Below are 20,839 nucleotides of genomic sequence, written 5' to 3' on the forward strand. Positions count from 1 at the left end.
AGCTCCAGGGTCCTGGCTTCGAATCTGGGTCCTGCCTGTGCGGAGTTTGCAAGTTCTTCCTGTGACCGCGTGGGTTTTCGCTGGGTGCTCCGGTTTCCTCTCACAGCCAAAGACTTGCAGGTTGATAGGTAAGTTGGCCATTGTAAATTGCCCCAAGTGTACGTAGGTGGTAGGGAATATGGGGTTACTGCAGGGTTCGTGTAAATGGGTGGTTGTTGCTTGCCACAGACTCGGTGGGCCAAAGGGCCTGTTTCAGTGCTGTATCTCTAAATAAAGGAGAGAGAGCAGGAGACAGGGAGAGTGCGAGATCAAGATCTCTCCTCACAAATGGAATCTATCTGGAATTCTCTGCATCGCTACATCAAGTGTGCAGGCAGACAATGTCTGCTACTGCAAGCAAAAACCATGCCAGGTAACTCACTAAATCAGTGTTCAACATAGTGTTGGGAAAGTAAGTTAATACATTAGTTTCCTCATTTAAAGCTTATTCACAAAAATGCACATTTTTGTTATATTGATGAACAGTAAAATAAATTTCTAATACCTTTACCTTTCCGAAAGTTGCTCACAACCGGCCCCGATGTAGGACAACATTTAGAATGTAGCCCCTAATGCGTAAAGGCTGGACACTCCTGATCTATACTATCAGTTCTAACATCCTGAAAATGTCCAGGTTGTCAGAAGGGATAGAGAGAGGCAATATATGCTTAATGGCACAGTTCTAAAGAGTGTGCAGGGACAGAGGGACCTGGGGGTTCATATGTATAGATCATTGAAGGTGGCAGGACATATTGAGAACAGTTAGCAAAGAATACGGGACAAAAACAAGAAATGCTGGAATCACTCAGCAGGTCTGGCAGCACCTGTGGAAAGAGAAGCAGAGTTAACGTTTCAGGTCAGTGACCCTTCTTCGGAAGAATACGGGATCTTGAGTTTGATAAATAGAGGTATTGAGTGCAAAAGCAGGGAAGTTAAGGGGAACTTTTATAAAACTCTGCTTCAGCCACAACTAGAGTATTACATCCAGTTCTGATCACCACACTTTGGGAAGGATGGGAAGGTCCTTGAGAGGGTGTCGAGGAGATTTACCAGAATGGTTCCAGGGATGAGGGAATTTAGCTACAAGGTTAGGTTGGAGAAGCTGGGATTGTTCTCCTTGGAACGCGGGACTGGGAGCTTCTTATTGGGGGTGTTGAGGCCCACACCGACATTACCGGGATAGGGAGACAGAGTTTAGAAACACTCAGCACCACGACTCCAGTAAAAGATCCCAGGAGGAAAAGGGGGAGCAGTGTGTGTACCTGCCCTGATATCCCCCTCCCCAGGCCTGTCAGTCAAACCCCCCACTCCTCCCAGTCCACAGCTCAGCCTATCAGCTTCCTGCACCTTGAGCCAGCCCTGCCCAGGTGTGGCCCAGTCCAAGGGGAGTCTTTGTGGAACCAGGGAGTGGGGGAGGGGGGACCTCCTGCCCTGTGCTGTGTCCCAAATGGTTCCTCCCTCCCTCAGGCCCCTTTATAACTGAGCTCAGTTTCCCGCAGCTGCCGCCCCCTCGGTGCAAACACAGGACCGGGAGTTTGTTATTGGGGGTGTTGAGGCCTACACCGGGTATTTCTGAAGCCTCCCCGCCCAACAGCCGCCACTTACCGGCTGCAGAAGCGACTCACAAGCGTCTCTCCGCCGCCTTCACCCTCTGGCTTGAAACACTGGTCCGCAATGCGCCTGCGCATCCGGGACTTAACTTCTGACCTCACAATGTCTGGGTGATTAACAACAGCTCCCGACCAATAGGAAGAGGGGGCGGGACAGGAGGACAGATTCTGCGCAGTTCCTCCCTCATTTGCTTCTCTTTGAAAGCCCGAGGATGAATCCATCAGCATCCGGGACCTGTCAGCCCGCAGCTCCATTAGTTCCTTTTCATAAAACTGTCTCATTCCCTTTGAAATGTTTCAATTAAACCTGCCTCCACCACACTCTCAGACAGTGCATTCCACACATTAACCACTCGCTGGGTGGAAAAGTTTTTCCTCATGTTATTTTTGTTTCTCTTCCCAATTACTTTCAATCTGTTCCCTCTCGTCCTCCATCCTTTCACCAGTGGGAACAGTTTCTCTCCATCTGCTCTGTTTGACCTGATGCCATGAGACATCATGGGGTCTGGAGCCCATGCTCAGGACGTCTCGGGCAACTCCCTCCTGACTGTATAACACTGTGCCGTCACCTCTGCTGGGTCTGTCCTGCTGGTTGGACACCTGGGGATGGTGATGGCAGTGTCTGGGACATTGTCTGTAAGGTATGATTCTCTGTCCAGACCCCTCATGATTTTGAATACCTCGACCAAATCACCTCTCAGCCTTCTCTCCAAGGAAAACAGCACACTTTTTCTTCTTCATCGTAATCTCTACCTCTTTTATAATCCAGGGAGCTCTGGATTTATTTGCCCAACCTTTCCACTTCGAGGGAACATTTGTTGACTGTGCCTGAACTCTCTCTTTTTTGAAGGTTACCCATTGTTCAGCTATCAGGTTTCCTGGCAACTTTTGAAGCTCATTTATTCAGCCAGCTCCATTCTTACCCCATTGAAGTCGTCTTTCCCCAGTTAATTACTCTGACTCTGGATTGTTCTTGGTCCTTTTCTATGGTCAGCCTAAATCTTATGATACAATGATCAATCTCCCCTACATGCTCCCCAACTGATACTTGATCCACTTGGCCCACCTCATTCTCAAGAACCAGGTCCAGGAATGCCTCCTTTCTCATTGGACTAGCAACATACTGTTGTGGAAAACTTTCCTGAACAACTCTAAGAACACTTGCCCCTCACTGCCCTTTACACTACTACTATCCCACGATATGTTTGAATCAAGTCGCCCATTAGAACTACCCTATATTTTTTGCACCTCTCTGTAATGTCCTTGCATTTTTTCTCCTCCACGTTCTTCCCACTAGCTGGTGGCCTCTTGACAACACTGAGCAATGTAAATGCACCTTTTTTGTTCCTTCGTTCGAGCCAAATTGATTCTGTTCTTGACCCCGATGGGACATCCTTTTTCTCCAACACTGCAATGTTCTCATTTATCAATACTCCACCGCCCCTTTCCCTTTCCTTTCTTTGCTGAAGACCTTGTATCCAGGAATATTTAACACCCAGTCCTGCCCTTCTTTGAGCCAGGTCTCTGTTCTCGCCACAAGATCATATTTCCACATGGCAATCTGCACGTGTACCTCACCAATCTTATTAACCACACTCTGTGCATTCACATACATGCACATTAACCCTGATTTACACTTTATTACTTTCTCCCTGACTCTGACCCCACCTTGTAACTTGCTATTCCCTACTCGAGTGCCATCGATCTCTCCCAGTATTCTGTGCACCTTGGTGTTCCGGTCTGATATTTTCCCCTGGTTCCCATACCCCTGACAAGTTACCAGTTTTGCTTCCCTCCAATCTGAGCTCCCTCTCAGGTTTCCATCCCCTTACCAATCTAGTTTAAACCCTCCCCAACAACACTAGTAATCTCCCTGTGAGGATATTAGTCCCAATCCTGCTTCGATGCAACCCGTCCATCTTGTATGGGTCCCACCTGTCCCAGTGCCTCAGAAATCTGATGCCCTCCCTCCCACACCAGTTCTCCAATCACCTGTTCAATCAGTCAATTCTCCTGTTACCTTGCACATGGGAGTGGGAGTAATCCTCAGATAACTGCTTTTGGGGTCCTGCTTTTTTAATCTCCATCAGAGTTCCCTGAAATTTGTTGTCAGGACCTCATTTACCCTTTCCATCTATGTTAATGGTGCCAACGTGGACCACGACCTCTGGCTGTTCACCTTCCCCCAGATCAATGTCCTGTAGCCGTACCGTGACATCCTTGATCCTGGCACCAGGGAGGTAACACACCATCCTGGAGTCCGATCTATGGCTGCAGAAAGGCTTCTGTGTTCCCCGGACTAATGAAAGCCCCATCACTACTGTTCTTCCACTCTTCCTCCTCCCCTCCTGTGCAGCTGAGCCACCTGTGGTGCCACAAACTTGGTTCTGTCTGCACTCCTCTGAGGAACCAGCACCCTCACCAGTATCCAAAATGGAAAACCGATTAGCAAGTGAGATCATATCAGGGGACTCCTGCACTACCTGCCTGGTTCTCTTAGACTGTCTGTCGGTTACCCATTCTTATCCTCCTGCATGCTTCTAACCTGTGGTGTGATCACCTCCCTAAACCTGCTATCCATGTAGTTCTCTGCATTGTGGATGCACCACAGTGACTCCAGCCACTGCTAGAGCTCCAAACCCGAGAGCTCAAGCTTGTGCAGCCGGTGACACTTCCTGTAGATATGTTTGTCTGGGACACATGGTGCGTCCATGACATCCCACATGTCACAAGCTGTGCATTGCACTCGGCCAAGCTGCACTGCCGTACCTTAACTTACCAGACTCCTTAGAAGTAGAATATGTGACCAGTTACTCAACCAACCAGCACCATTCACTGCACAGAAACAAGACCCAAATACTGGAAGACAAAAAAGTAGAAAAAGGAGCACCTCCTCTCCCCTTCACTGAACTCACCACTCAGCAAACACATACCTCCAGACTCTGTTTACAATCTGCACTCCTTATCAATCTTTTAGTCATTCTTTACTGTTTTTCTACATTCTGTCCAACATTCTGTTCTGCCACCCACCTTTGTGCAATTATATGCTTTTACTTTAATTTTGATATGACCTTTAACATTTACAGTAAACCATGGATAGTGGGTCCTCCCCACTCCGAATCCTGTTCATACTGAGAATCCCAGGGTGGAGAGCTGGGATATCCTGTCTCAAAACACAGTCACAGAGACACAGCATCATTTACAGCACAGAACAAGGTCATTTGGCCCATCAATTCCATGTCAGCTCTCCAGGGAGCAATCCACTCAGTCCCACTGCCCCACATCAGCCCATAGCCCCGCAAGTTTATTTCCTTCAAGTGACCATCCAGTTTCCTTTGAAAGTCATTGATTATTTCCACTTCCACCACACACATTGGCAGCGAGTTCCAGGTCAGAACCACTTGCTGCAGAAGAAGTTCTTCCTCACATTCCTGCTGCAACTCTTCCTCAAAACCTTCAATCTGTGTTCCCTAGTTCTTGTACCATTAGTTCATGGGAACAGTTTTTCTTTGTCTAATTTATCAAAGTCTCTCAGAATCTTGTGCATTTCTATGAAATTTTCCCTCAATCTCCTTTGCTCCAAGGGAATAACCCCAACTTCTCCAACCTACCCTTGTGAACTCTCTGCTGTGTCAGCAGGTGGGATAACTGAGTGAATCCCTTCCCACACACACAGCAGGTGAACGGCCCCTCCCCAGTGTGAACTTGCTGGTGTGTCAGCAGGTGGGATAACTGAGTGAATCCCTTCCCACGCACGGAGCCGGTGAACGGCCTCTCCCCAGTGTGACTGAGTTAATGAATATCCAGCTTTGATGGAGAACCGAATCCCTTCCCACAGTCCCCACATTTCCATGGTTTCTCCATGGCGAGGGTGTCCTTGTGTCTCTCCAGGTTGGATGATCAGTTGAAGCCTCATCCACACACAGAACACGTGTACGGATTCTCCCCGTTGTGAATGGTGTGATGTTTTCTCAGGCTGTGTAACTGGTTAAAGCTCTTTCCACAGTCAGTCACTGGAACACTCTCACTCGGGGGTGTGTGCGCGTCTCGGTGCTTTTCCAGTCACACTGATGTTTGAAATCTTTTCCCACAGACAGAACAGACAAACATTTCTCCTTCCACATTCAAAGGCCGATGATATTCAGGTCCTGATGTATCGAGTGACTCTGTCAGATCTTGATGTGATGTTTGGTTTGAATTTCCCGTCAGTAAATCCTCCCCTTCTAATACCCTGTAAAAGGAGTTTACAAAAGTCAGCACTGTCAGTCCAGGATAGAAATTCAGAACAGACAGTTCTAGTTTCTATGGAACATTCTTTCCTCGCTTGTTTCCCCAAACATGTGATCCATTCAAACTAAAAGAAGCCAAAATAAGCAACAAATTGTAACAGAAGCAAAGGGAACCTTCCCAACTGAACCAGAACATTGCTCCCAGTGTCCACGAGACACTCTGTATCCTGAGGTGTCCACCGGTTGCAGAAGGCCACCCCGGCACGGACAAGACCAGGGAAGACAGGGCAGCAGGCAGTGTGACACCCCCACTCCCAACATGGTCCCTGTACATCCTGGACCTACACATTGCTTCTCAGCCTGAGCGAGAGGGAGAGAGAGAGATGGAGAAAGTGAGAACTGAATGTTTAAATATACAAGACAGATACAAACCTGGGTGGGTTTGGGGTGGATGAGGTGAGGGTGAGGAGGGCATTGGGGGGACTGGGGGGTTTTGGAAGGGCAGGTCATCGAAAGGGCTGTGGGTGTGGGTGGTGTTTTAGCCAGGCCCAAGAGCAGGTCCAGGAAAAGATCCTCCAACCTTCCCACCCCACCTCCACACCGAGTGGCCAGAGATTAGGAGAATGGGGTTAAACTGTAACCAAGGCCATTGATAAGGTCCCACAAGGCAGACTGGTCATGAATGACAAGCCCATGGGATCCAACACAAAACAGCAAGTTAGAGCCAAAATTGACTCAGAGGCAGGAAGCAAAGAGTAATGGTTGATGAGTGTTTGTGAGACTGGAAGGCTGTTTTCAGTGAGGTTCTGCAGGGATCAGTACTGGCTTTTTGTTCTTTAGATCAATGGTTTGGACTTGAATGTAGGGGATTTGATTAAAAAGTTTGCAGATGAAACAAAAATTGACCATGTGGTTGATAATGAAGAAAGCTGTAAACTGCAGGAAGATATCAATGGACTGGTTCGGTGGGCAGAATAGTGACAAATGGAATTCAATCCGGAGAAGTGTGAGGTAATGCATTTGGAGACAGCTGGCAAGGCAAGGGAATACACAATAAATGGTAGGATATTGAGAAGTATAAAGGAACAGAGGGGCCTTGGAGTGCATGTTCATAGATCCCTGAACATGGCTGGGCAGGTAGATAAGGCGTAAGAGATACTTGCCTTTATTAACCAAGGCAGAGAATATATGAGCATGGAGGTTATGTTGGAAATGTATAAAACACTGGTTTGGACACAGCTGGAGGACTGTGTACAGTTCTGGTCACCGCACTGTCGGAAAGATGTGGCTATATTAGAGAAAATACAGAGGAGATTTACAAGGATGTTGGCTGGATTGGAGAATTTTCGTTCTGAGTAAATATTGGATAGGTGAGGGTTGTTTTCTTTGGAACAGAGGAGGCTGAGGGGAGACCGAATTGAAGTGTAGAAAATGATGATGGGTCTAAATCGAGTGGATAGGAAGGACCTATTCCCCTTGGCTGAGGGGTCCATAACCAGGGGCATAGATTCAGAGAAAGAGGTAGGAAATTTAAAAGGGATTTGAGGGGAAATGTTTTCAGACAGAGGGTGGTGCGGATCTGCAACTCAATGCCTGGGAGGGTGGTAGAGGCAGAAACCCTCACAACAATTAAAAAGTACTTGGATATGCACGTGAAGTGCCCTAAACTACAAGAGTATTATTACGACCGACCGCTCAAGTCAAAGCCCCCCAGTCAAAATATACAATTTTGATAGTGGTGGGAGAAACGCACTGTTGATTCAGTCCCGTCCCTCACAGATCGCCTGACATTTTAAACATTCCAAATTAAAGAAAGATCCAGCCAAATTGTACCATCTATTAACCCCCGAATAAGGCTAACCAAACCAGGTGTCTTTAGATCAACAAATTAACTGTTTAATTAGAAAAACTAAATTCTTAAACACTACTAACAAATAAATAGTTAAAACAGAAAAAATAGTGACTTTGCATATTTATGCTCCTGCCGAAGTGAAATCTTCCGATATGGAATAGTCCAATGTTGCTTGAAGTCCTCACAGCCGTGTGATGGGGGGAGAAAATAAAAGGTTCTTCAACAGTAGAACAGTCCACAGTCTAGTTCAGCAGTTGAATTGATGCTGCTCTTCTCCAGCGATAAATTTCAACAATTACAGTTCAGTAGTTACAGGAATTTGATATTTTTTTTTTAGAAATTAACCTGGCTTGACATCAGAATTCTGAGAGAATAATAAATAGGGTTTAAATAAACCAAGAGAGAGCTCTCTTTTCCTTCAGTATATGCTGGATGATAATCTGTGTCTGTCTCAAATGCTACTTTTTCAACTAGTTTCAAATGTCAATTGGAAACAATGCATCTCTCGATCTTCAGTCTCTGAGTGGCTGGATCCCGGGGCAACGAGAATACATTCTGACATCAGTCAGAACAAGGGGGCAGCAATATAATACAGACATTAACAGGTCAAATAGAGAACTTAGGAGGAATTTCTCTACTCAGAGAGTGGTGAGAATGTGGAACTCACTGCCATGTGGAGTGGTTGAAGGTGATAACAATGATGTGTTTAAGGGGAGGCTCAATACATTTATGAGGGAGAAGGGAATAGAGGGATATGAGGGCAGGGTGGGATGATGTAATTAGATTGGGAGGAGGCTCATGTGGATTATAAACAGCAGCACAGACTAGTGGGGCTGAACGGCCTGTTTCTGGGCTGTAATTCTGTGTACATTCAGCCTGGGTGGATTAATGCTCAGGTTCACTGGGCCCAGGGGTGGATTAATGAAAGTTCTGGCTCTATGTTTTAGACGATGCTGCCGAGTACTGCAGGTGATGGAGAAGAGTTTCTCTCTATCTACCCTATCAGTTTCAATTAATATCTTGAAAACTTTGATCAAATCACCCCTTAATCTTCTGAATTCCAGGGACTACAACCCTCACAGTGAGGTGATTCATTCTGGCAGAAGGAATAGGGAGAGGCAACATACACTTAATGGTACAGTTCTAAAGAGTTTGCAGGGATAGAGGGACCTGAGGGTTCATGTGCAGAGATCACTGAAAGTGGAAGGATGTATTGAGGGAACAGCTGGCAAAGCAAATGGGATCTTGGGCCTCATAAATAGAGGTATTGAACACAAAAGGAAGGAAGTTTTGCTGAACATTTAAAAAGCTCTGGTTAGGCCACAACCAGAGTATTGTATCCAGTTCTGGTCACCACACTTTAGGAAGGATGTGAAGGTCCTTGAGAGGGTGCAGAGATTTATCAGAATGGTTTCTGAGATGAGAGAATTTAACTACAAGGTTAGGTTAGAGGAGCTGGTGTTGTTCTCCTTGGAGCAAAGGAGATTGAAGGAAGATCTGATAGAGGTGTTGAAAATGATGACAGGTTTAGATAAGGCAGACCAAGAAAAGCTGTTCCCATTAGCTGATGATACAAGGATTAGTGGACACAGATTCTGGTTCTGAGATTCAGGAGGGATGTGAGGAAGCAGTTTTTTTACACAGTGAATGATAATGACCTGGAACTCACTGCCTACGAGGGTGGTGGAAGTGGAGACGATCAATGATTACAAAAGGAAATTAGATGGGCACTTGAGGCAAATAAACCTGCAGGACTACGGGGATAGAGTGGGGGAATGGGACTGACTGGATTGTTCGACAGAGAGTGGAATGGAATCAAAAAGATCAATGTCCTCCTTCTGTGCTGTAATGACTCTATGATTCATTTGTGTAATCTCTCCTCGTAATTTAACCCTTGGAGTCCAGGTATCATTCAGGTAAATCTACACTGCACTCCCTCCAAGGCCATTATATCCTTCCGAAGGTGTGGTGCCCAGAACTGAACACAATACTCCAGGTGTGGTCTAACCAGGGCTTTGTGTATCTCAGTGCTTTTCCACTCTCACTGATAGCTGAAATCTTTTCCCACAGACAGAACAGACAAACCTTTCTCCTTCCACATTCAAAGGCCGATGATATTCAGGTCCTGATGTATCGAGTGACTCTGTCAGATCTTGATGTGATGTTTGGCTCGAGATTCCCCATCTGCATATCCCCTGCTTCTAAGCCCCTGTAAAAGGAGTTTACAAAAACCATCACTGTCAGTCCAGGATAGAAATTCACAACATTCTCTCCTCCTGCTTCCTGGCCCAGGATGACTGCACATGCACCCTGCTGTACATTGTCCTGAGGGAGGCCACACACCAGCCTGGATTCACGTCTGCGGCTGCAGAAACACCTGTGTACTCCCCTATCAAATCTCCTATCACTATTGCTCAGTCAGCTTCGTGACCCTCTGTGAAGCTGATCCAACTGTGCTGCCATGGCCTTGACTCTGGCTGCACTCCTGAGATGAACCATCACTTTCATCAGTATTCAGAACTGAATACTGGTTGGAGAGTGAGATGCACTCAGGGTTCTCCTGCATTCCCTGCCTGTTTCTTCTTGATTGTCAGTTGGCCACCCATTGCCTCTCTCCCTGCATACTCTTCAGCTGCAGGGTGACCATATCTATAAACGTGCTGTCCACAAATCTCTCACCTCATGGATGCACCGCAGTGACACCAGCTGCAGTTCATGCTCCGAAAACCGGAGCTCGAGCTGCTGCAACTTGTTTTATCTTCATCCATGTGATGTGAGTGTTGCTGGCTCGGCCAGTATTGATTGTCCATCCCAAACTGCCCTTGACAACTGAGAGGCTCGCTCGGCCATTTCAGAGGGCATTTAAGAGTCAGCCACATTGCTGTGGATCTGGAGTCACATGTAGGCCAGACCAGGTAAGGACAGCAGATTTCCCATCTCATGAACCAGATGGCTTTTTAATTGCAGATTTATTAATTGAATTTAAATGTCACCATCTGCCGTGGTGGGATTCGAACCCATGTTCCAGTGACATTACCCCGATGTCACCACCTCCCCCAATGATACTTCCTACACAAATGGTTATCTGGAGTTGACACATTACACAGGATGTGCAGTCCAGAGGTCGGAGCAGCCCCACCATTGGCAGGAATTTGGGACTTGTAACTGCAAAGGCTTTTGTCATCAAAAAGGACTGTGTAATGTATCAGTGTGGTGTGAGATATTCAAGTGTTGAATAAGTAAAGAAAATATCTTTGTAAATAGCTGACACCACAATTTACAATCAAAGTGCTGTTTAGTTAATTGTGGATTTCTTTTAGTTTAGTTATTAGAACAAAAGACTGAAAATGTGAAATCTTGTGTAATTTATTAGTGTGGTCTGGGGATTCATATCTCATATTTTTCATATTGACAATCTGTGAGGTCGGAACAACTGGAAAGTGGGATGAACAGATACAATGGGCGGAATGGCCTCCTCCTGTGCTGTAAATAGAGTCAGAGAGTTATCCAGCACAGAAACAGGCCCTTCGGCCCATCGTGTCCGTGCCGGTCATCAAGCACCTAACTATTCTAATCCCATTTTCCAGCACTTGGCCCATAGTCTTGTCTGCTATGGTGTTTCAAGTGCTCATCTAAATACTTGTTAAATGTTGTGAGGGTTCCTGCCTCTACCACCTCTTCAGGCAGTGCTTTTCAGATTCCAACCACCCTCTGGGTGAAATTCTTCTTTCCACAAATCCCCTCTAAACCTCCTGCCCCTTACCTTAAAATCAATGTCTCCTGGTTATTGACACCTCCAAGAAGGGAAAAAGTTTCTTCCTATCTAACCTATCAATGCCCCTCATAAATTTGAATACCTCAATCATGTCCCCCTTCAGCCTTCTCTGCTCTAATGAAAACAACCCCAGCCTTTTCAGTCTCTCTTCATACCTGAAATGCTCCAAACCAGGCAACATCCTGGTGAATCTCCACTGCACCCCCTCCAGTGCAATCACATCCTTCCTACAGTGTGGTGCCTAGAACTGTACACAGTACTCCAGCTGTGGCCTAACTAGCGTTTTATACAGCTCCACCATAACCTCCCTGCTCTTATATTCCATGCCTCAGCTGATAAAGGCAAGTGTCCCATATGCCTTCCTAAACACCTGATCTACCTGTGCTGCTGCCTTCAGTGATCTATGGACAAGTACACCAAGGCCCCTCTGACCCTTTGTACTTCCTGGGGTCCTACCATCCATTGCATGTTCCCTTGCCTTGTTAGTCCTCCCAAAATGCATCACCTCACATTTCTCAGGATTAAGTTCCATTTGCCACTGCTCTGCCCATCTTACCAGCCCATCTATATCGTCCTGCAATCTAAGGCTTTCCTCCTCACTATTTACGACACCACCAATTTTCGTGTCATCTGCGAATTTACTTATCATGCCTCCTATATTCACATCTAAATCATTAATGTACACTACAAACAGCAAGGGTCCCAGTACCGATCCCTGCGGTACACCACTGGTCTCAGGTTTCCACTCGCAAAAACAACCCTCGACCATCACCCTCTGCCTCCTGCCACTAAGCCAATTTTGGATCCAATTTGCCGAATTGCCCTGGGTCCTATGGGCTCTGACCTTCTTAACCACTCTCCCATGTGGGACCTTATCAAAAGCCTTACTGAAGTCCACGTAGACTACATCAACTGCTTTACCCTCATCTACACACCTGGTCACTGCCTTGAAAAATTCAATCAAGTTAGTTCGACACGATCTCCCCCTGACAAAGCCATGTTGACTATCCCTGATTAATCCCTGCCTCTCCAAGTGGAGATTAATCCTGTCCCTCAGTACGTTTTCCAATATTTTCCCAACCACTGATGTTAGACTCACTGGCCTGTAAGTACCTGGTTTATCCCTGCTACCCTTCTTGATAATGGCACCACATTCGTAGTCCTCCAGTCCTCTGGTACCTCTCCTGTGACCAGAGAGGATCTGAAAATTTATGTCAGAGCCCTTGCTATCTCCTCCCTTGCCTCACATAACAGCCTGGGATACATCTCATCTGGGACTGGGGATTTATCCACTTTTAAGCCCGCTACAACAGCTAATATTTCCTCACTTTCAATGCTAACATGTTCAAGTGTGTCACAATCCCCCTCCCTGATCTCTACACCTACATCATCCTTCTCCACAGTGAACACAGATGCAAAGTAATCATTTAAAACCTCACCTCTGTCCTCCGGCTCCACACACAGATTGGCACTTTGGTCCCTAATGGGCTCCACTCTTTCACTGGACATCCTCTTGCCCTTAATATACTTCGAAAATGCCTTAGCGTTTTCCTTGATCTTGCCCGCCAGTGTTTTTTCATGCCTACTCTTTGCTCTCCTAATTACTGTTTTTTGTACCCCCGCTACACTTTTTATACTCCTCCAGTACCTCTGCTGTTTTCAGCACGTTGAATCTGCCAGAAGGCTCGGTTTTTTTTTTCTGATCAAATCCTCCATAGCCCTTGACATCCAGGGTTCCCTGGACTTGTTGGTCCTACCCTTCACCTTTACGGGTACATGTTGCCTCTGAACCCTCACTATTTCCTCTTTGAAAGACTCGCACTGGTCTGATGTAGACTTTCCTGCAAGTAGCTGCTCCCAGTCCATTTTGGCCAGATCCTGTTTTATCATATTGAAATCGGCCTTCCCCCAATTCAGTACTTTTATTCCCAGCCCGCCTTTGTCTTTTTCTTATGATCACCATCCCCGAAATGCTCCCCCACTGACACTTCTACCACTTGTCCAGCATCATTCCCAAGGATTAGGTCCAGTACTGCGCCTTTTCTTGTTGGACTTTCTAGGTACTGGCTCAAAAAAGTCTCCTGTATATATTTTAAGAATTCCGCCCCTTTAAGTCTTTTGCACTCAGACCATCCCAGTTGATATCAGGTAAGTTGAAATCCTCTACTATTATTACTCCATTATTTTTACACCTCTCTGAGATTTGCCTACATATCTGCTCCTCTATCTCTCCCTGACTGTTTGGAGGCCTGCAGTACACACCCAGCCAAGTGATTGCCCCCTTTTTGTTTTTAAGTTTGACTCATCTGGCCTCATGTGAAGAACCTTCTCAGATATCATCCCTCCTTACAGCAGTAATTGACTCCTTAATCAACAGTGCAATGCGACCTCCTCTTTTATCCTTTCTCTTGTCACACCTGAAGATTCTATAGCCTGCAATATTGAGCTGCCAGTCCTGCCCTTCCCTCAACCATGTCTCTGTGATAGCAACAATATCATAATCCCACGTGCTAATCAAAGCCCTCAATTCATCTGTCTTGCATTAAAATAAATGCAATCCAGCCTTGCATTTGTCACTTGTGCCTTCACAGGTCTATATTTGCTCTGCCTAACAGACTGACTCAGTTTCTCTTCTATATTTGACTGAGCATCACCCACTCCTATACCTCCACTCTGTATCCCATTCCTCTGCCAAATGTGTGTAAACTGCCCCCAACAGCACTCGTAAACCTCCCAGCAAGGATGTTCGTCCAACTTATACGGGTCCCACCTTTGCCAGAAACAGACCCAGTGATCCAGGAAGCTAAAGCCCTCCCTCCTGCACCATCTCTTCAGCCACGCATTCATCTGCTCTATCCTCCTATTCCTATACTCACTAGCATGTGGCACTGGAGTAATCCAGAGATTACAACCTTTGAGGTCCTGCTTTTTAATCTGCTACCTAGCTCCCTAAATTCTTGTTTCAGGTCTTCATCCTCTTTTTACCTCCGTTTTTGGTACCAATGTGTTCCACAACCTCTGACTATTCGCCCCCCTTCAGAATGTCCTGCAGCCACTCCGTGACTAACTTGACCCTCGCACCAGGGAGGCAACATACCATCCTGAAGTCATGTTTGTGGCAACAGAAATGACTATCTGTTTCCCTTACGATAGAATCCATTATCATTATAGTTCTTCCAGTCCTTTTCCTCCCCTGCTGTGCAGCAGAGCCATGCGTGGTAACACTAACTTGGCTGTTGCTGCTTTCCCCTGGGAGGTCACTCCCCCCAACAGTATCCAAAGTGGTCTATCTGTTTGAGAGGGGGATGGCCACAGGGGACTCCTGCACTACATGCCTGCGCCTAATACTCCATCTGGTGGTCACCCATCTCATTTCTGCCTGTGCAGCCATTACCTGCAGTGTGACCACCTCTCTAAACGTGCTATCCACAACGTCCTCAGCATCGCGGATGCTCCACAGTGAATCCACCTGCAGCTCCAGCTCCATAATGCGGGTAGTCAGTAGCTGCAGCTGGATCCACTTCCTGCACACATGGTCGTCAGGGACACTGGAAGCATCTCTGATTTCCCACGTAGCGCAGGAGGAGCATTTCACGGGGCTGAGCTCTCCTGCCATGACTTACCTTTAGATTAATTAGTTACTCCCTTTAAAAGATATTAATTACACGAGAGGCTTGTTCTACTCCAAACACTACCCACGACAATCTAAATTACTCGAATTGAAAAAAAACACACTCTTAGTACTCACTTTATCACTCGAGGTCTTTTTTCAAACAAAAAACAACTCTCCCCTTATTTTTTAAAGCTAATTAAATTGACTAACAGTTGTTACTTACCCAACCAATCACAAACAAAGAATTGTGATATAGTTCCAAGTCAGGATCGTGAGTGACTTGGAGGGGAACTTGCAGGTGGTGATGTCCCAATGTGTCTGTTGTCTTTGTCCTTCGAAGAGGAACAGGTCACGTGTTTGGAACAAAGCACAAAGAGAACAAAGAACGGTTCAGCACAGGAACAGGCCATTCGGCCCTCCAAGCCTGCGCCGATTTTGATGCCTGTCGAAACTAACAACTTCTGCACTTCCGGGGCCCATATCCCTCTATTTCCTTCCTATTCATGTCTTTGTCAAGATGTCTCTTAAACGTTGCTATCATATCTGCTTCCACCACCTCCCCTGGCAGCAAGTTCCAGGCACTCACCACCCTCTGTGTAAAAAACTTGCCTCGCACATCCCCTCTAAACTTTGCCCCTTGCACCTTAAACCTATGTTCCCTCGTAACTGACTCTTCCACCCTGAGAAAAAGCTTCTGACTATCCACTCTGTCCATGCCGTTCATAACGTTGTCAACCTCCATCATGTCGCACCTCCACCTCCGTCATTCCAGTGAAAACAATTCCAGTTTTTCCAACCTCTCCTCATAGCTAATGCCCTCCAGACCAGGCAACATCCTGGTAAACCTCCTCTGTACCCTCTCCAAAGCCTCCACGTCCTTCAGGTAGTGTGGCGACCAGAATTGCACGCAATATTCTAAGTGTGGCCAAACTAAGGTTCTGTACAGCTGCAGCATGACTTGCCAATTTTTATACTCTGTGCCCCGACCGATGAAGACATGCATGCCGAAAGCCTTCTTGACTGCCTTATCCACCTGCGTTGCCACTTTCAGTGACCTGTGGACCTGTACGCCCAGATCTCTCTGCCTGTCAATACTCCTCAGGGTTCTGCCATTTACTGTATACCTCCCACCTGCATTAGACCTTCCAAAATGCATTACCTCACATTTGTCCGGATTAAACACCATCTGCAATTTCTCCGTCCAAGTCTCCAACCGATCTATATCCTGCTGTATCCTCTGATAATCCTCATCATTATCCGCAACTCCACCAACCTTTGTGTCGTCCGCAAACTTACTAATCAGACCAGCTACATTTTCCTCCAAATCATTTATATATCCTGCAAACAGCAAAGATCCCAGCACTGATCCCTGCGGAACACCACTAGTCACATCCCTCCATTCAGAAAAACACCCATCCACTGTTACCCTCTTTCTTCTGTGACCGAGCCAGTTCTTTATCCATCTTGCCAGCTCACCCCTGATCCCGTGTGACTTCATCTTTTGCACCAGTCTGCCATGCGGGACCTTGTCAAAGGCTTTACTAAAGTCCATATAGACAACATCCACCGCCCTTCCCTCATCAATCATCTTCATCACTTCCTCAAAAAACTCAATCACATTAGTAAGACACGACCTCCCCTTCACAAAACCATGCTGTCTCTCGCTAATAAGCTCATTTGTCTCCAAATGGGAGTAAATCCTGTCCCGAAGAATCCTCTCTAATAGCTTCTCTTCCACTTACGTAAGGCTCACCGGCCTAAAATTTCCTGGATTATCCTTGCCACCCTTCTTAAACAAAGGAACAATATTGGCTATTCTCCAGTCCTCTGGGACCTCACCTGTAGCCAATGAGGATGCAGAGATTTCTGTCAAGGCCCCGGCATTTTCTTCCCTTGCCTCCCTAAGTATTCTAGGGTAGATCCCATCAGGCCCTGGGGACTTATCTACCTTAATGCTTTGCAAGACACCTCCTCCTTTTTGATAATGAGTTGACTGAGACTATCTGCACTCCCTTCCCTATGCTCATCATCCACCAAGTCCTTCTCCTTGGTGAATACTGATGCAAAGTACTCATTTAGCACCTCGCCCATTTCCTCTGGCTCCACGCATAGATTCCCATCTCTGTCCTTGAGTGGGCCAACCCTTTCCCTGGTTACCCTCTTGCTCTTTAAATATGTATAAAAAGCCTTGGGATTTTCCTTAATCCTGTTTGCCAATGACTTTTCATGACCCCTTTTAGCCCTCCTAACTCCTTGCTTAAGTTCCTTTCTACTGTCTTTATATTCCTCAAGTGCTTCATCTGTTCCTAGCCTTCCAGCCCTTACAAATGCTTCCTTTTTCTTTTTGACTGGGCTCACAATATCCCATGTTATCCAAGCTTCCCGGAACTTGCCAAACTTGTCTTTCTTCCTCACAAGAACATGCTGGTCCTGGATTCTAATCAGCTGACGTTTGAAAGACTCCCACATGTCAGATGTTGATTTACCCTCAAACAGCCGCCCCCAAACTAAATTCATCAGTTCCTGCCTAACATTGTTATAATTAGCCTTCCCCCAATTTAGCACCTTTACCCGAGGACTACTCTTATCCTTATCCATAAGTACCTTAAAACTTATGGAATTCTGGTCACTGCTCCCGAAATGCTCCCCCACTGAAACTTCGACCACCTGGCTCGACTCATTCCCCAATGCCAGGTCCAGAATGGCCCCATCCCTAGTTGGACTATCTACATACTGTTTCAAGAAGCCCTCCTGGATGCTCCTCACAAATTCTGCCCCATCCAAGCCCCGAGCACTCAGTGAGTCCCAGTCAATATTGGAGAAGTTAAAATCACCCACCACGACAACCCTGTTACCTTTAGATCTTTCCAAAATCTGTCTACATATCTGCTCCTCTACCTCCCGCTGGCTGTTGGGAGGCCTGTAGTAAACCCCCAACATCATGACTGCACCCTTCCTATTCCTAAGCTCCACCCATATTGCCTCGCTGCATGACCTCTCTGAGGTGTCCTCCTGCAGTACAGCTGTGATATTCTCCTTAACCAGTAATGCAACTCCCCCACCCCTTTTACATCCCCCTCTATCCCACCTGAAGCTTCTAAAGCCTGGAACATTTAGCTGCCAATCCTGCCCTTCCTTCAACCAAGTCTCTGTAATAGCAACATCATATTTCCAAGTACTAATCCAAGCTCTAAGTTCATCTGCCTTACCTGTTATACTTCTCGCATTGAAACAAATGCACTTCAGACCACCAGTCCCGCTGTGCTCAGCAACATCTCCCTGCCTGCTCTTCCGCTTTGTCCTACTGGCCTTATTTACTGTGTCCTCCTCATTTACTTCACTAGCTGTCCTACTGCTCTGGTTCCCACCCCCCTGCCACACTAGTTTAAACCCTCGCGAATGACACTAGCAAACCTTGCAGCCAGGATATTAGTGCCCTTCCAGTTTAGATGCAACCCGTCCTTCTTGTACAGGTCCCATCTGTCCCTGAAGAGAGCCCAATGGTCCAGATATCTGAAACCCTCCCTTCTACACCAGCTGCTCAGCCATGTGTTTAGCTGCACTATCTTCCTATTTCTAGCCTCACTGGCACGTGGCACAGGGAGTAATCCAGAGATTACAACCCTAGAGGTCCTGTTTTTTTAAAACTTACTCCCTAACTCCCTAAACTCCCCATGTAGGACCTCATCACTCTTCCTGCCAATGTCATTGGTACCGATGTGTCCCACAACCTCTAGCTGTTCACCCTCCCCCTTCAGAATGCCCACTGTCCATTCAGAGACATCCTTGACCCTGGCACCAGGGAGGCAACATACCTTCCTGGAGTCTCTTTCATGTCCACAGAAGCGCCTATCTGTGCCCCTGACTAAAGAGTCCCCGATAACTATTGCTCTTCTGCGCTTTGTCCCTCCTTGCTGAACAGTGCCAACAGTGGTGCCACTGCTCTGGCTGCTGCTGTTTTCTCCTGATAGGCCACCCCCCCAACAGAATCCAAAACGGTATACTTGTTAGAGAGGGGGATAGCCACAGGGGATTCCTGCACTGACTGCCTGCCCCTTCTAGCGGTCACCCATCCATCTGCCTGCACTTTGGGTGTAACCACTTCTCTAAAACTCCCCTCCATGACGCTTTCCGTCACCTTGAAAATTTCCCGTGATATCACTCTAAGTCCTTTTTTTCCCTCTTTCGAGTCTCAGCGCACGCCAAGAGACACAGGGAGCCTGTCGCCGCTCTGGATCAGCTTCCTCACAGGTCCGCTAGTCACCGCTCTGCTCCCAGGTAAGTAAGGGCCTCGAGCCCCGCTCTTTATTTATAGCCTGCCATGTTTTATGTTTTCTATTTTCTATTGCACAGGATGTGCACTGCAGAGGTTGGAGCAGCCCTGCAATTGCTCTGGCTATTAGGTAATAAACTTGCTACTACTTGCGGCGCAGTGGTTCGCACCACAGCCTCACAGCTCCAGCGATTCTGGGTACTGCCTGTGCGGAGTTTGCAAGTTCTCCCTGTGACCGCGTGGGTTTCTGCTGGGTGCTCCGGTTTCCTCCCACAGCCAAAGATTTGCAGGTTGATAGGTAAATTGGCCATTGTAAATTGCCCCCAGTGTAGGTAGATAGTAGGGGAATTGAGGGGATGTGGTAGGAATATGGCATTAATGCAGGATTAATATAAATGGCTGGTTGATGGTCAGCACAGACTCGGTGGGCCGAAGGGCCTGTTTCAGTGCTATATCTCTAAATAAATAAATAATAAACCTCAATACTTAAAAATAAAAGACGACTCACCGGCTACTCACTTCCCTTCTATTGGTGTCAGTTAAATCTCAGGAAGCTGCCCCTTATTCTGATGAAAACTGGAATGTTTAATTTCCAGCTCCTTGGACAAACTTCCGAACTTTGGAGAAAGGGAAACAAAGTTACAAAACTTACCAGCCAATCAACTCACAGACTTCCTGACTCGGTGGAAACGGGAGAAGAAACTGGGAAGTGGCAGCTCGGATAGAGAAGTCGCTGCACCATCACTTTAATGCGGCCCCTCTGACCTCCCCGGGGCTCTCGCCGCACGTTCGCCGAACCCGGCGACTGTGATTCGGGGCCTGAGAGCCGCTGAAAATCGGTGTTCCCGAGGCTGCGCTCAACTTCCGGAAGCCGGACTGCGCATGCTCGGCTCAGACAAGCGGACTCCGTGGGGCGGAGCCTTCTGACGCGTGCGTGTTGCGGTTCTTGGGGAGGAGATGGGCCGTATTTCTGCTCGCGGGGCATTCTGGGCAGTATCGGCTGCCATTTCCCAGTCGGAGAATGGACGGGTCGTTCATGTTTCATACGCAGAAAAATAAAATGGTATAAAACAGCGAACATATATTAACGACGCGTTTGCTGGCAACGTAACCAAATAGGGGCTGCATCACTGGTACATGCGCAAATGCAGCCTCATCGACTGAAACGTGACTGTGCCTCAGGCAGCTGCCAGGAGAAAAGATGGCGCTGCTGAATTTGACACAAAACACGAATTAAATCCAAACCGCCTCAATGGTCGCATTCAGGTCCCTGCTCCCTCCCGAGATCACCGCATTCAGTTTCATGCTCAATTACAGCTTATCTTCCCCGCTCCCTCCGATGCCCTTTGACTCGTCATTTTCAATGACTCTCCGCTTTCCCACTCCCTTCCAGCGCTTACATTGGGAAGTTCAATGGCGGGGCTTCAACCCAACATTATCGGCGTTAA

General features: G+C 47.0%; 1 long non-coding RNA gene across 1 annotated transcript; it reads right to left on the minus strand.

The window, feature by feature from the left end:
- Positions 1–4,632: 4,632 nt before the first annotated feature.
- LOC137358807 (uncharacterized) lies at positions 4,633–20,259 on the minus strand. The gene is made up of 3 exons (XR_010971319.1): positions 20,044–20,259; positions 9,816–9,939; positions 4,633–5,880 (listed from the first exon to the last, which is right to left on the minus strand). It is a non-coding gene; the product is annotated as an uncharacterized lncRNA (long non-coding RNA).
- Positions 20,260–20,839: the final 580 nt, after the last annotated feature.

This window comes from Heterodontus francisci, unplaced genomic scaffold (genome assembly GCF_036365525.1).
Source record: "Heterodontus francisci isolate sHetFra1 unplaced genomic scaffold, sHetFra1.hap1 HAP1_SCAFFOLD_737, whole genome shotgun sequence".
Lineage (NCBI taxonomy): Eukaryota > Metazoa > Chordata > Chondrichthyes > Heterodontiformes > Heterodontidae > Heterodontus > Heterodontus francisci.